The sequence below is a fragment of the Anolis carolinensis genome, chromosome 3, assembly GCF_035594765.1.
Source record: "Anolis carolinensis isolate JA03-04 chromosome 3, rAnoCar3.1.pri, whole genome shotgun sequence".
NCBI lineage: Eukaryota > Metazoa > Chordata > Lepidosauria > Squamata > Dactyloidae > Anolis > Anolis carolinensis.
Window position 1 is genome coordinate 236,020,955 of NC_085843.1, and position 17,581 is coordinate 236,038,535.

The following is a 17,581-nucleotide window of genomic DNA, read 5'->3' on the forward strand; positions in this document are numbered from 1 at the left end:
GACTTTGCCCCGTGTTAGCCGCCCCGAGTCCCTGCGGGGAGATGGTAGCGGGATAGAAAAATAAAGTTACTTACTTACTTGCTTACTGCTCTTCATGATTTGCTAAAAAAAAATTTAACCCCTCCCCCCATATTTTTCTGGTTATGGCCCTGTTGTCATCATTAACTATAAGCCAGATGCGATGTTATAAATGATTCAAATGCTGTATTCTATTAGTCTATTCTCACTTGACTTCAGCTGAAGGTTTGTTGACTGAAATAAAGGGTACTGACTAAAAAATAGTGCACGGATGGCTATCTGTCGAGAGTGCTTTGTGTGTTGGACTGAATAGCCCTTGTGGACTCTTCCAACTCTATAATCCTATGAAGGGACAAAACAAACAAACAGCACTTACCAAACAGAATTTAGAAGAAGTACAGATAATTTTTCCCACTACTCACTATGGGAACTTAACTTAATGGAACAAATTAACATCCCTAAAGATGAGAAGCACAATATTCTCCATACTTTAAAATGCACTTTTTGTAAATAATATAGTAGAAGATGAGGTTTACATTGTAATCCCTTCCAATGGGAAATGATGACAAAGTCATTAATGGGGAAGCTAATCATTTTAGGAGGGTTTCACTTTATAGAAAAATTTCAGAGAATAAGGCTCTCAAGATCTGTTGAAAATGAAAGTCATATCATCAAGCAATCATGAATGGGCATTCAGGCTTCAACCAGTTTTCAGCTTCACAGATTGGATGTGAAATCCTCTATTACTGTAGAGCCCAGGGGTTAATTCCTACAGAACAACATTACAATTAGCATATTAAAAGTTCAGCAAAAGGGTTTGCATCATAAGCCCTGCTCAGGCGTTCAGCTTGGGCAGCGCGCAAAACCCATAATAATGGCACAAAGCTCCATGGAGCGGACAGTTCTATTTGCATTCACAATGCAGAGCTTGTGAAAGTCTAGAGCTTGGACTATTCTAAAGATGTAATTCCCCCCAAACTCTGGTTCAAATGTGAGTACAACCCTCCTTGCTCTCCTTGCTCTCCTTCCACCGGTAGGTAAAGATATTTTTATTTGAATAAGCCTTCAGTGACTAGGTGGCTGTGTGGAAAGGTTTTAAATGGGGTGTGTGCTGCATTTTGATTATTCTTGTCATGGCTTTAAATCTTTTACATTTTAAAGTATTGATATTTTAATTGCTAGCTTATGTTATTTTTTCTTGTGACTACTAATTTTTAATTCATGTGAAACATTTTAATTCATGCTGTGGAGTGCCCCAGGTCATATTTGGTAGAACGGAAGGATGTAAATTAAACGTATACATAAATAAAGCCCACATCAAACCTTGCTGGGGTCAGTGGCTGAGCTGGTGGGTCAGTGCACAGATACACACACACACACACACACACACATGAGTACAAGACATGAGGCCAGGCTTCTTAGACCTCTCATGAGATTAGAGATTTGTTTCCATAATAGGCCTATAATTATTTCATATATGCTCTGTAGGTACCTGACTTCAGAGTGCAGTCCCCATGGGCATGGTATTTTGGTCTGAGCATCGAATTAGAAGCATAAGATCATAGCTTCTATACACCAAGGACCTCATCACATTTAGTTGTTTAATGGGGGAAACAGCGGTGGGATTTGCTGGGCATCACAATGAATCCATTGGGCTCTGTGCTCCACAGCGCCACCTTCCCCATCACATGGGGGAATGTGTTGCTGCCAATCCCCCCCCCCCCGTCCCCATTGCTGTCAATGAGAACATGAGAAGCCTCCCATTTTCCCCTTCCTCCGTTGTAGGATGCCGAGAGCACAGTTCCTGGACAGAGCCCCTCCAGAAGTAGCTGGACATCATGTGAAATGATCTGTTGGGCTCTGTCCAGGAACTGTGCTCTCAGCATCCTATGACGGGCCTGAAAGCCCATGTAATGAAATCGCAAGTCACAACACATCCAGGTCAGTATTTTCAATATTGGTTGCCATCATGGTAATCAGAATTATATAATTTTAGACATTGAGATTTTAGGATCAAAACCTAAGACTAAGGGATGGGCACCATTGATGTCACAGCAGGTTGCTTCTGGTGTTGTCAATAAGCATTCAGCATTCTTTAACAGACACAGTTTGCTCTAAGTATGAAATCACTTTGTTAAAAACATTTGAAAAAGAATATGTACAGAAATCCTTTTTGAGGCAGTGTTCTTGTGCTGAGATTCCTTCACTTGACTTGAGAAACTCATGTGACTCATCCCACCTAACGTTACTGTTCAGAGGCCATCCGTCACCTAAGGATCATACTCATAATCACTTTATCATGTTATTCATGGTTGGTAGGCAAGGTGGAAAGCAGAAAGACATCACAAAAGATAGGAGGAAACCCAACAAAAACATTGAAGCTCTCACTTCCGTTATGAGACATTCTGATGCCCTATTGCACAGCTGTCTGACTCTAGTGTTGTCCATAATATCCCTTCCTTCACTAATTCTGGCCCAATCCTTTCCTATGCTTTCAAGAATCAGCTATCATATACCCGGGACCGAAGACTGGAGACCTCAAACACTCCTTCTATACCTGGGACGCCGTCCTCTTCCACCGTAGGCCATATAGTCCAACCCCTACCATGCAAGAACACACAATCAAAGAACTTCCGACAGGTGGACATCCAGCATTTGTTCAAAAGCTTCTAGCAAAGGAGACTCCACCACAGAACCTGATCAAAACAATAACAATGAGAGGACAAAAATAAGAGGAGAAAAAGAAACCCCCCTTGCCTCTTTTCTGGTTTCACTGAAGTCCTCTGCCTCTTACTGTCCCCCCCCCTTTTTTTTTTTTTACTTCTCCCTTGTTTATATGTATTGTTCATTCTCTCTATGGACCTCTTCAAATAGGACAAATTTTGGTGGCAATTCTGGTCCCGCAGCAGCTTTGTCACGGAGACCACCAGCTCCCATCACACACTGGATAAGTACTTTTGGGGCAACTCTGTGGCAAAACTGCTGTGGAACCAGAGTTGCTGCTGAAGAAGGCTTCCCGTGGTTGCATTGCCCTCAATGGGGTAAGCTAGCCAGATAACACTTCCCCCAATGTCATAAGATAGGGGGGAATCTGGGATGGTGTGGGACATGGGGTGACAGGTTCCCACACATCTGGATGTGTACCTCCAGAATTTCCATGATCTGTGGCGATTCCAGCAGCATGTCTGAAGAGGTCCATATATATCCACATCAACAAGACAACCAAGTATTCCTGTTTCTCTGCTCCCATCAACTTCTTCCACTTTCACCTTGCCTCTGTAACCCCTCTAGGCTACCACGTGCTCTCCTGCCTTCTCCCTTTCCATATCTACCTCTTCTGACTGCTTTTGCCATCTGATCACTACCCAGCCAACTTTTTCTGACCACCTTCTTTTCTCCTATCTTTTCCATCACTTTTACACTCCCCACTTCTGTTGGTGTCCTTCTGATCTCTTCTGTACTCTATCTTTCCCTGGCTAGTTTATAGTTTCTCATCCTCTTTTTAAAGTTTCCACAGCCTTCTTTGGTGCCATCTCCCACCTCCATTTAAACACCCATGTTAGCATGCACCACCAAATCCAGTATGGCCAATGGCTAGTCAGTAGCTTTTCCTTAGGTGGCAGTGATTCTCATTGCCCATGGTATGCTCCTTCTCTGGTGAATAGTTTTGGCATTGTGGGCTTGGTGGCAACTGGCACCCCACAAACTCCTTTGACTGTCCCACTAAAGAAGAAGGACCAGACCATGACGTGAAGCTTCAGGCCCTTAAAATAAAATAAAAAACCCTATTTTCTCCATATTTATGACAAATAGCATTTCCCCAGTTTTACCTGGAGAATGTAGGGCCCAGCAAGCCATAGTGCACACTAGGCTGTAGCAGCTTTATTAAGTAAGGGTTTAAGCTTGTGAATGTTTACTGGGATTATGCTAACAGCATGGCTAGCATCCTGACATACGGCAGTATAAGTACACTTACACTTTTTATGTATCTTATGTATGCATGCATGTTCAGTACCCTGCTGATTATGCAAGTCTGAAAACCATAAAATCACTTTGAAGGACCTAGAAAATGCCTAGAGACGTGCTCTTTCTAGACCAGTGGTTCTCAACCTGGGGTCCCCAGATGTTTTTGGCCTTCAACTCCCAGAAATCCTAACAACTGGTAAACTGGCTGGAATTTCTGGGAGTTGTAGGAGAATATAATAATAATAATAATTTATTCTTGTACCCCGCCCCATCTCCTCGAAGGGACTCGGGGCGGCTCACCTGGGGCCTTGCCCAACATCACAATATAAAATCAAAACAAAAACACAAATTTACAACAATAAATCAACAATATCGGTAAAACAATCGAAAAGGACAATCTTACAAGATAAAATGTTAAAACAGGTATATCAAACACAAGTCTGGGCCAAAAGGTGAATGTGTCAAATCGGGAGGAGATAGTTACATAATTGACATAGTCAATGACAATAGTGACAATAAAAGGGCAGATCAGTGGGTCTATTATTACATAGGCAGGCATCTTAAACCAATAAAAGTCACTCATCAAAGGCTTTCCAAAAAAGACAGGTTTTCAGATTCTTCTGGAAGGAAAGGAGGGTGGGGGCCAGCCTAATCTCCCTAGGGAGCAGGTTCCAAAGCTGGGGGGGCCACGACAGAGAAGGCCCTCTCTCTCGTCCCCACCAACCGCGCCTGCGAGGGTGGTGGGAGCGAGAGGAGGGCCTCCCCCGACGAGCGAAGAGATCGTGCGGGTTCATAGGGGGAAATGCGGTCTCTAAGGTAGGCGGGTCCCAAACCTGGAGACAGCAGGTTGAGAACCACTGCTCTAGACCTTACTCTGTTAATTCCATGGGAAGTTGACCTTAAAATCATGCTGGAAGCCTAGAGAGGACACAGAACACTAGAGAGTAAGTCTATAGTATGCTTTGTCTGGAAACCTAAGACATTGTTCATTTCAGATAAGAAAAATAGTGTTCCAGATTATGCAAAAATCATAATACACAAAGGATTCTAGAAAGTATCCTTTGCCCAATATGCAGGCTTACTGTATTTTGATCATTGTCGCAATTGGTATACTCGTTCTCTAAGATTAAAGCACATCAAAATCATTCATATTACTCATATCAGTAAAATGCCAGTTTAAATGCATAGTTTAAAATTGACAGAGTAGGCATGCCAGAAGAGATAGGTCTTTAATGGCATTTTAAATTCTGACAGCTTGTTTAGCTGTTGAATTGCTTCCCGTAGGCCATGCCACAGTCTTGAGGCAGCTGATGAAAAGGCACCATCAACACTAGATCTGAAAGAGTAGGCAAAGAATATGCATCCCATGTGAAATCCTGTGGCTGCCTCCTGCAGAATCCTGGGACTTGTAGTTTAAGGGGTCTTCAAAATTCTCAGCAAGAGAGTCCTGGGTCTCACTAAACCACAAGCCCCAGAGGCAGTCACAACCATCTCCAGTTTTCACTCTGGTAATCTAGGTTCTTACACAAAACTCTAACTCCATTCTCAAGAATGTAGGATTTTGGTCATAGTGTGGTGTAATGGTCAAAGTGCTTAGAGATGAACTGGGCAGTCAGGTTTCAAAGCTCGCTGGCAATATTGATCCAGTCACTGTCTCTCAGCTAAATCTATCTCAAAGAGTTAGTGTTTGAGGATAAAATGCTTTGAGGATAAAATGGGCACTCTTTTGAACTCCTTAATTATGGGATGGAGAACTAGGGAGGGGGAAAGGAGAAAAAGAAGCAAGGGAAAGAGAAATATTTAGACATATTGTGGACAGGGAAAATGGTAGGAAAAAAGAGAATAGGGAAGTAGGGGAAATGAGGGAAAGACAAAGAGGACAAGAGAGGGAAATAGGGAGACTAAGGACTGTGAATGAAGATGAAGGTAGACATGAACTATTTGGGTAGGGAAGGGAAGAGACAACATATTTAGCCCTGGCATTGTCTTACTCAACTGCTGAGTATGCCTTCCCTGTTTGGCACAAGTCTGCTCATGCAAAGTAGGTGGACATAGCATTGAACGAAGCATGCATAATAATCACAGAATGTCTCAAACCTACTCCTGCTGATAAACTTTACAAGCAAACTGCCATTGCCTCCCCTGATGTGCAATGGGAAGTTACTGCTAACTGTGAAAGAAATAAGGTTGAACACTGTGAAAGCCACCCACTGCATGGCTATCAGTCTCCTCCCAGTAGATTCAAATCAAGGAGAAGCTTCATGAGAACCACCACTACTCTTAACGGTCCCTGTTCCCCCAGCAACAGCAAAAGTATCCCTCTGGGCAGCTAAACCAGGAAATCCCAATGAGATGGCCCCTATGAGGCTCTTCCTCCAGGGGCAAACCAAGAATGGGCAACTTGGAAGTCCCTGAACAGATTCAGAAGTGGAGTGGGCAGATCAAAACATAACCTGGCAAAATGGCATTACCTAAAAGAATCCCTCACCTTGTGTGACTGTGGAGCAGAACAGACAATTCAGCATCTGTATGCTTGTCTGCAATGTCCTGCCTCATGTACAGAGCAAAATTGTTTGAGATTATAGACAATGTGGTCACTGTTGCCCGTTTTTGATAAAAAGATATTTAGCCACTTGTGCTCCTTTTTTAAAATCAGTTTTATGCAATGTTTTTGATACGAAATAAATAAAGCTATGAATTGGTGTGAGTGGGAGAAGTAAAGACAGAAGCATTAGAAGTGAAAGAAAAGAAACAAGAGGAAATGCTTCATTTTTTTGCTAATGACAGTGGAAGAAGGGAAACAGTGCTGCAACTTTCAACATTTAGCATAGGATGAGGAAAATGAAGACAAGTAGGGAAAAGTCACAAAGGAATGATCCAGTAATACCACATTCAGCAACTACTGAGGCAGCTCATATTTCTCCATGCAAAGCTCTCTTTCTCTGAGACAGCAGAGTTTTAGTACTGAGATGTGCAAAGGACTTAATGCATTCTCAATTTCTGAACATTATCAAGATTTCCAATACAAAGATATTTAAACATCCTGGACTAGGGTCCCTACAGTACATGGTTATAGCACTATGATTCCACTTTAACTGACATAGTTCTATCCTATGGAATACTGGGATTTTCAGTTTAAGGAGAGATATTTAAAATGCTCAGTGAGTTCTTGGCTACAATTCAGACTACAAGCCCCAAATATTATAGCATGCAGTTACAGAAGGTAAAGTGGAATCATAGTGCTATATGGAGCCCGCGGTGGCACCATGGATTAAATTCTCATGCCGGCAGGACTGCTGACTGAAAGGTCAGTGGTTCGAATCCGGGGAGCTTCTATCTGTCAGCTCTAGCTCCCCATGCAGGGACATAAGAGAAGTGTTCCACAGGATGGTAAAACAAACATTCGGGCGTCCCCTGGGCAACATCCTTACAGACGGCTGATTCTCTTACACCAGAAGTGACTTGCTGTTTCTCAACTCACTCCTGACATGAAAAAATAAATAATTTTGAATTGAAAAAGGGACACTGGTTTTGCTTACAACCATACTACAGACCTTTATGTTAAAATGTGCACCAGGAATCAGGGCACACAAAGATGCTGGGGTCATGGCTTGAACCACTTTTCCCACCATTGTTTTAACCCTTTCATTTGAAAGCTGAATCCGTGCAAAAAGCTACAGCTAACTCAATGTGTCAGGCATTATTCAGCTGGAATCAACCAAATGTGGATCTCTAGATGGTGCTATTTACTACGGTAAAATTACAGCACACTACACCGAAGCATGTGAGCCACTTTTGGTTCAGAAATATTTATGGCATGCAGAGATGAAAGAATGAGAGGTTTAGATTCATATCTTGATTGTGTTTACTGTGAATGGTAATAGGAATGGTTGGATTAAAGTGATGAGTGCAGTATAACCCCATTGGAGAAGTTTCTGATACCTACTGTGCGCTCAAATCCATTTAATATCAGCAAATTTGTTACACTAATGCTATGTATTTCCATGGCTTTCTAACAGAAGCTGTAGCAACACCTGGCCATAGCAGGAAACATCAATTTAAAAAAATCAGTGTGATAGACAGGTTCAGTTATTTCAAAAGCTTCAAGAGTTCTTTGGGGACATGCATGGAAGGCTATGCACACGCTCATACCTGTTGTGTTGAAAGTCCAAAGTGGTTCAGTTTTTCAAAGAATGGTCTATGATGCTGGAAGACTACTGCTGTTTTTAAAACAGATTTTCCAGTGGCACAAAAGGCCTGCCAAACACCCAACTTTAACCAAACAGACACCCAAATACAAATAATATTTTCCCTTTCTTACAGCCACCATCACAGAAATGGGCATAGTGTGCTTTGTGGATCATATTCCACCCACTGTGCCCCCAGATGTGGTCCAACAGTAAATTTTCACCTCTGAATATTCTCACAGTGGGTCACAATTCCTTCACGTACTGCAAAACAGGAAAAAGTCTAAAAAATAAAATGATTAGTGGTGTGAAGTTATTCACTTCTAATTGCTTGAAACATATTGCTGTAGCCCTTTGGATCTCTGTGTGTTCAGGGGCAAAAGGAAATGTCCATACTTTCTCCCCAATTGCTCGTGACATTCTATCAGTCATTGTTTTGCTATCAGAGTTAGTGGTTCTTACCCACCATACAATGATAATTCAAGTGCAAATCTGGCCAATCTGGCAAATTATACTGGGCCCAGTCCAGAATAGAAATGTTGGGGACGGAGGTGTTCAGATACTCAGTCACTGATCCAGGCAGTGGTGAGATGGAATCTACACAATCCAGCTTGGGAAAAAACTGATTGGCCCATCTGTGCGGTCAGTCTTACCTTTCCAGTCAGGGAGAACTCCTGGCCGTTGTCCAGGTTCTCTGAAGCTCTCCAGTCATCTGTCACATCAACAGGAGCAACATGGGCTTAATCTACTCCCTTTTCCCTAGACTGCTGAGTGCAGGAAAATATGGATGGTGTTGCCAGCCTGTGTAGTCAACATATTGGTTCATATTCAGGCTGACCAGCAGTCCACACTGCTTGAAGTATAGGGCTGGTCCAGAGTTGGAGTGACAATATGGAGCATCCCTCAATTTTCCTTAACATAGGACTAAACCAGTTCACCAGGAGGGACTTCTGGTCCACTTTGAGTTTTTGGGCTTGTCTAGACAAGCCATCAGGCAACATTACCTATCAATTCTTGCCATATGATCAGGCTTACGATGCTATTATAAGCTAAATTGGTGCTGAGACTCAGGTGGTATTATCTAGACCAGTGGTTCCCAACCTTTGGTCCTCCAGGTGTTTTGGACTTCAACTTCCACAATTTCTAATAGCTGATAAGCTGACTGGGATTTCTGGGAGTTGGAGTCCAAAACACCTGGAGGACCAAAGGTTGGGAACCACTGGTCTAGAAAAAGAGGTTGAGGAAGTGGAACATTTTTAAGGATCATGGACTATTTTAATGTTATTTTTATGGATGTGTACTATAGAATTTATCATGCTGATAGAAGCCATGTGAGGCTCCTGTTTCAAAGCTGTTTCACAGTCGCCTCCAAATATAACTCTTCCAAAGAGCCACAAAGAGCTATCATTAATATTTGGCATTTAATTGGAAGCCAAAAGAAGATTTGGCTGCTGAAGAAAATAATATTAACTCGATTAACAGTTGTTGTTTGTGTTGAATGGCATCATACAATGTTGCATTAGCAGATGGCATATTTGGAACATGAAAAACCCAACAATTTGTTCAACCGTAGGCAGCCCTAGGGCACTGCAAGAACCAAATAAACAGGTCTCCCCTTGCAGCCTCAGGGCATGCTCCTTTCCCATTCCCCTCAAGGTGTTTGAGACAGCTGATAATCCAAGGGCAATCGTGCCTTCGGCATGGCTCCTCATTGTTCAATTATTTCCATCTTATTTCCTCTCTTTTTTGTCCTAAGAAATCATTATAATTGCTTCTTTTCTCTGAGTCCATTAGGGAGATCTCGGATGGCTTAGGGTAATGTGGTATTAATTTATTACTAAATGATAGAAGCATGGTAGAGGAACTGTGTGTTATCTGCTTCCATATTAATAGGGCCAGGAAAGTATACTGGTTTGTTATTTTCATTATGAAGCAGGCAAGTCTATTATTCCCCTTTGCCATCAGAAAACTGTCAGAAGGCAATTGCTTTCTACAACCAACTTTCCCTATTTGAAAACAGCTTCTAGCTGAGGACACAAAGGAAAGCTAGGAAAAATCAAAAACCTAGTCAGCAGCACATGAGTACCAACTTGAAACATATATTGTTTTGTTTTACAGGAGCCCCAATGATTTACAAAATGATTTACTAGGCCCAGCAACCAGAGTGAGATGCAAAAGACAATTCAGAGCTCAAGAATTTTTATTTTGAGTTACAGAACTGAACAGATGACCTTGTCCTTCAGAACAAATATCCATTCCGGTCTAGCTCCCAAAGTATTTTAAATAAATTGTTACTAAGGGTCCATTTGCCCATTCTAAAGAGACATGAATGGAAGCTTCTCTATTGCATACAATCTTGGCACTCTGACTGTGTTGCAAGTGATTTTTAAAAAAGGAAGAGGAGGAGGAGAAAGTCAACACAGAGCTGCAAACACATTTATACGCATCAATATTCTAGTAATTTTTATTATCCTGGCCACCATAAGAGAACACCTGGATTATAAAGAGAAATCTCTAAAGCTCGTATCAAAGCAAAAAAAAAAAGTTTAAAAACCTCAATTGATCCGGGATTCTAATAGATAAATATCTGGGCATTATTTTATTTTTTTTGTTTGCTGTAACCTGAAAGCAATATAGTGCAGTGGTCTGAGTGTTGGATTAGGACTCTGGGACACCAGGGCTTGGACCTCTTCTCATCCATGGAAATTCAGTGGATGAACTTGAACAAATCATGCTGTCTCAGAGCGAGAAGAAGGCAATGGCAAACACTCTTTGAACAAAGTTGTTTCAGGGTTGCTAAAAGTCTTGAAGGCACACAAAAACAGGAGCAACAAAAAACCCAATAATTTGAAGTAAACATTAAAAATTTGATGAAATTGAATATATTCTGTTTTCTGTTGGGAGGTACCTAAAAGTCAGGATTGGGTATTGCTTGAAAATGTCTTTCTTGTTATTCTTGACTAGAATACTCCAAAAATGGAGAGTCATTCCATTGTCCATACAGTTAACAAATGGGAATCAGAATCCCTTGCCTTGTCTTACTGGTGGTGGCGCAGTGTGTTAAAGCACTGAGCTGCTGAACTTGCAGACTGAAAGGTCCCAGGTTCAAATTGCAGGAGCGGAATGAGCGCCCGCTGTTAGTCCCAGCTTCTGCCAACCTAGCAGTTTGAAAACATGCAAATGTGAGTAGATCAATAGGTACCGCTCGGGCGGGAAGGTAACGGCGCTCCATGCAGTCATGCCAGTCACATGACCTTGGAGGTGTCTACGGACAATGCCGGCTCTTCGGCTTAGAAATGGAGATGAGCACCAACCCTCAGAGTCGGTCACGACTGGACTTAACGTCAGGGGAAAACCTTTACCTTTACCTTTACAGTGCCAAAGCAACAAGTAAAAGATGTGTAGCCTTTAAAAAAGTGGTTCTCAACCTTCCTAATGCTGTGACCCCTTAATATAGTTTCTCATGTTGTGGTGACCCCCAACCATACAATTATTTTCATTGCTACTTCATAACTATAATTTTGGTACTAATATGAATCATAATGTAAATATTTGATATTCAGGATGTATTTTCATTCAATGGACCAAATTTGGCACAAATACCGTTACTTCAAAATTTGATTACTGGTGGGGTTGTGGCGGGATTGATTTTGTCATTGGGAGTTGTAGTTGCTGGGATTTATAGTTAGCCTACAATCAAAAAGCATTCAGAACTCCAACAAGGATGGAACTGAATGAAACTTGGTACACAGAACTCCCAAGACCAACTGAAAATACTGGAAGAGTTTTGGAGTTGTAGTTCACCTACATCCAGAGAGCACTTGTCATTTGGGAGTTGTAGTTGTTGGGATTTATAGTTAACCTACAATCAAATTGCACTCTGAACCCAGAGGCTGGCCAATCACAGAGGAGGAGGGCTTTTGGTAGGAGGATTCACCCTCTGTTTCTAAAAAGGAAGAGAAGGACAGGTGGGGAGATCTTCAGCCTTCTCTGCCAAACGCGTTCCTAAGACCATCATAAATATGTGTTTTCTGATGGTCTTTGGAGACCCCTCCGATGCCCCACTTGTGACCCCCCTCCCGGGGTCCCGATCCCCAGGTTGGGAAACACTGCTTTAAAAGGTGTGCTCTTGGGGCAGATTCATACCTGTAAATGCATACTTTTGTGATTGTAGCAACATGTAGACTTAACGTACATAAGCACCACATTTCACCTCACCTCATCCTTTTATGAACCATGGCTAGAAATTCATGAGCTACTGAATCTGTGAATTAGCCATAAATAAGCACTGTCATGGATCCCATTCCTAAACTCAATAGAATCAAATAATTCTAGTGAACCACTAGCTGCAATATAATTTTTCAAGGACACAGGATCCTTCTCAAAAGACCTTTCTGGGAATTTAAAAAAGTAAACATTTTCTTATAGTGCTTAAATTGCTATTTCCTCGTGATCATTCTCAGTGATGTCTTCAAGACTGCATTCAAGAGCACTAACTGAAAACCAAATTATTATTGGCCTCAGCGGTTTTCTTGCCATTTCAGTGAATGGTTTTGTTAAAATACAAAGACTCAGTTCATTGACTTGCACAAGTAATAGCAGTCTGCAAGTATGGTCATTTTGACAACTCTGTGCTTCTGTATCATATTAAGTGAGAAATAAAAATTATAGTATTGTGTATATAATTGTGATTTCTCTTAGTAGCAAAGTGATTTGTTCTCATTTGAACTGAAGAACAATATAATGTCTTGTGGGTATTATTACAGTTGAATATCCTTGCACAACCTACATCAATGGGATAACAGCATGTCTTCCAGAGATGATTTTGACTTGACTTAAATCATAGAAAAAGCATGCTACCTAACCAATTTTTTTTTAATTACACTCAGAGGAAATAAAAATCATATAATCAATAAAAAGACCATTACAGTCTATAGAAAGAGATATGAAAAACTTTCCACGAGAAACTCATACTCTCAAAGTTCCCCCTTCACTCTATAAAATAAGTTAAATGTAAAAGTTAAATTGTTAATGCATCTAAACTTCCATGAAAAATTGCTATACTGAATTCAATTGCTATCTGCATAAGAGAGAAATGGACGTCAAATTCTGTACAAAAATTCATTGTGTCTATCATTTCTCGGAGATATACATATGAAGTGATTTTTTTGTTTCATAAGCACTAGGGACCATAATTTATCTCTCCATTGTAAAATTGACAGCACATTTTACCTCTCCAATTTTGTGCAATAAATGTAGATCGAGCAATGGAGGTGGAACATAGCATTTAGCAAGAATGAAAGCAGATAGTATTTTATAGAAAAGGGAAATGGCCACAGATTTATTGTCTACAACTAAAGACTCTTCACCCACAGCAGGGGTCCAGATCTAGGCATTAGCTGACCCACCTGTTGGCTGATGATATTCAATTCATTCAGCCCATTACTGTGATTCTCTCCAACTTCGAAGCAAGACAGATCCAACTGTCCCTGACCTGGATGTAACCCAGGCATAATCTATACTGCCAAATAATGCACTTTGAATCTGCACTATATGTTCATTGTAGGCTCATATTTTTATCTGCAGGGAACTACATTATATGAGTCTACACTGACCATATAATGTGGTTTCAAACTGCATTATGTGGCATTGTAGATGGGGCTTTCATTGCCTAACCCCAAGTACTTTTTTTGTGATCATAGAATTGGAAAAGGCCACATCGGCCATTCATCTAACCCCCTCCAATTCAGGAAAAGCACAATAAAAGCACTCTTGATAGATGGCCATCTAGCCTCTGTTAAAAAGCCTCCAAAGAAGGAGCCTTCACCACACTCTGAGGCAGAGGGTTCCACTGCTGAACAGGTCTTCACGCCCAGGAAGTTCTTCCTAATGTTCAGTTGGAATATCTTTTCCTGTGGGTTGTTATATGTTTTTGGGGCTGTATGGCCATGTTCTAAAAGTATTCTCTCCTGACGTTTTGCCCACATCTATGGCAGCCATCCTCAGAGGTTGTGGGGTATGGAGAAACTAAGCAAGGAAGGTTTATATATATCTGTGGAAAGTCCAGGGTGAGAGAAGAACTCTTGTCAGTTGGAGGCCAGTGTAATTTTCCTGTAATTTGAACCCATTGCTGTGAGTCCTATGACCTTATCACAAAAGCAGCCGGAATTACCATCTGGGGGCATGGGGAACCCGTCGCCTGACTCACCAGAGAACCCCCATCTGACAGGGGGAAAGTGTCCACCACTTGACTCCCCCCCCCCCCGGTTGATCTTAGGCCACAAGAAGTTACAGTACATCATGGAATGGGAACCATTGAGCTCCGTCATAAAAGGATAGGTGAAACTGTGCATGCTGCTGAATTCACCCTAATGTGATGAGGTCTTTAGTCACATACTCTGTCTTGTTGGTTCACAAGCCATGTCTACAACCAACTGGATCCAGCCCCAAAGTTGTGACAATCCATATTGTCAGCATTACCATCTCTTTTTAGCTTTATACGTAGTGAATTTTAAACTATGTATTTTTAATTTAGGAGAAAAGGTGGAGCAACAATAGCAATACCACCACCACTACCATCAGACAAACCTTTTATACAAAGCCCAAAATACTGAGGAAAAGTGGGTATGGAGTGCCATCAAAAGTGACAGACTGTGGTGTGACACGATGGGCTGAGAGAGAGGGCATGAATGAAGATTTTAGTTGTTTGCAAGTCTTGCTTTCTGCCAGTCAACCAGGTTACTTCAGGTTGTCTAGCCTTCCCACCTCACAAAAGATTTCTGAATAAACAAACTGTTCTAGCATGCAGAAAAAAGGAGCCCCTCCTCAGTTTGTCAGCAACCAGCAAATTCATGTAGTTAGAAAACACAGTCTTGCTGCTAAACAGCAAAAACTGTTTTAGGTAACAGATTTTCTAGGACTTTATCACATCAGCCTGTGGTCTCACTGCAAAGAGTACGGAAAGGACAATTCATTATCACACTTCTCTGCCTTGGCAATCTGTGTTTCCATGATACAATTTTCCATATACCATAGTCTCTATAATGCTGCCTTCCTGTCCAGTGTCCTGCTCAACATGACTTCAACTTTTTAATATTTTCTTTACTTTTTAAAATTACAATTTCATTATTATGGCAATATGGAGAATCACACCCATGATGCTCCATGACTGCCAGCATATTGGAACTTATTGCATGGAAGGCAGCAATAGCAAGAGTCATTGATGAGTTTTGCACATAAATGGAAAGTTGTGCTTCACTAAATGGGTGGAATGCAAAGCAACACCAGGATGGACGGGGTATCATGTGATAAGTAGTGCAAATGATGACATTTCCTACTGAAATTCCCTCTACCTGCCTCATATGATAAAGACCTTAGTAAAAAGGGAAAACTGACCCAAATTGTTTGATGTTATCTTTATTGAAATAAATATTTTATTTATTTCTGGAACACTTGAGGGCCAAGCCAGCACATATGAATGTCAGAGCCTCTATCTCCTCCACACTAGTATTGTCCTGGAACATCCTTCTTCATATAACGTGATTTAAAGGGGGATAATACCAACCATGCTTGCAGCAGAGGTCTGTGTTACAATGTATCTCTTTCAGTAGGATTTGTACTGTTTGTAGGAGAGTTAGTTAAAGTTAATCCAGAGGAAAAAAATTACACAAGTTTTGTTTGTTCTGTGATTGATTAGAAAGTAAATGAACACAGTACAATTTAGTTTAGTGAAGGGAAAACTCTGGGTTTGAACTGGAACTCAGCTTGGAATTGTGTGTCATTAAAATTATTTAAAATATTAGGAATACTTTTTGGATATTTTGATCCATGTGACAAAATAATTTGACTGACAAAATGCTTCGGGCAAGTCATCTGTACTACCAATAAAAAGGTATTTTCCTGACATTAAATCTAGTCGTGTCTGTCTCTGGGGGTTGGTGCTCATCTCCATTTCTAAGCTGAAGAGCTGCTGTTGTCCATAGACTCCTCCAAGGTCATGTGGCCGGCATGATTGCATGGAACACCGTTACCTTCCTGCCAGAGTGGTACCTATTGATCTACTCACATTTGCATGTTTTCGAATTGCTAGGTTGGCAGAAGCTGGGGCTAACAGCGGGAGCTCACCCCACTCCCGAGATTCGAACCACTGATATTTTGGTCAGCAAGTTCAGCAGCTCAGAGGTTTAACCCACTGCACCACGTAACCAATGCAGATGCTCCAATTCTAATGAAACATAGCCCTGTACCCTGGAAATTAAAACAACAATTCTTATAATTTTCCATCTTTCACCATAGTATTAGTCTCTTCAGAATTTACATGGCTATATTTATTGGGTTATGATATGTCCAAGTGGAAACTGTAATGTATTTTAGTTTTATTTTTCGCTTTATAAAGGGAGTGACAATATTAATATTGTCTCTTAATCCAACTGTTAGCATATTTTCTATTAATATTTTTTCATTCAATACAGTTTGAAAACTCAAAAAATTATTTTGAAGAGTGAATTTTTGGCTTATAACTCTTTGGGCATGATTCCTTTATGTGACACATATATGTTTGCAAACCTACAATACATGGTAAATGTAGTAGATGGATTATAAGCAAATAGATATTTAGACAACTGGGGGAAAGGATCATTCCGCCCAAAGAATTCCCACACCCTGTCCACCTAATTTATACACACACCAATGTCAGGCTGTGAGGATTAGTTTGAAAAAGCCTGGAATTTCTTTGACCCTCTAATTGCTCAGAATTTGAGCAATGGTACTCTGAATTATACAGAAGCAAATTGTCTCCACAAAAGTCAGAAATGGTTGGTAAAAGGAGAGACAGTAGAAAGAGAGGAAATTGGTTCTACTGATGGATTGATTCAGTGAAGGAAACAACAGCCTTGAGTTGAATCTAGTTTTTTTTTTTAATGCTAGCCAGGCCTGACCCTGCTTATTTTTCAAGATCAGACAGAATCTGTTTCATAGTTCTTCTATAAATTGAAGGTGATCTTTTGACAATGAACAATAAAATCACAAATTATAATTCTGTTTCTAAAAGTTCTAGTCAATTGAAGACTATTTTATTATTATTATTATTATTATTATTATTATTATTATTATTATTAATATAACTTTATTTTTATACCCCGCCTCCATCTCCCCGCAGGGACTTGGTGACGCTGACATGGGGCCAAGCCCAAATTTCCACAATAAACAAGATAAAATACAATTCACAATAAAACAAACGTCATTGACATTTATAACATTACACAAATTAAACCACCATTTTCAACAATAATATAATGACAAATAGAACTGCCAAATAAAAACAATACCACAGTTAAAATAGTAAAAGGCTAGGAAGTGGTGTGAAGGAGTCCAAGATTAAAACCTGATGAAGTAGATAAAGTGCTGTAGTA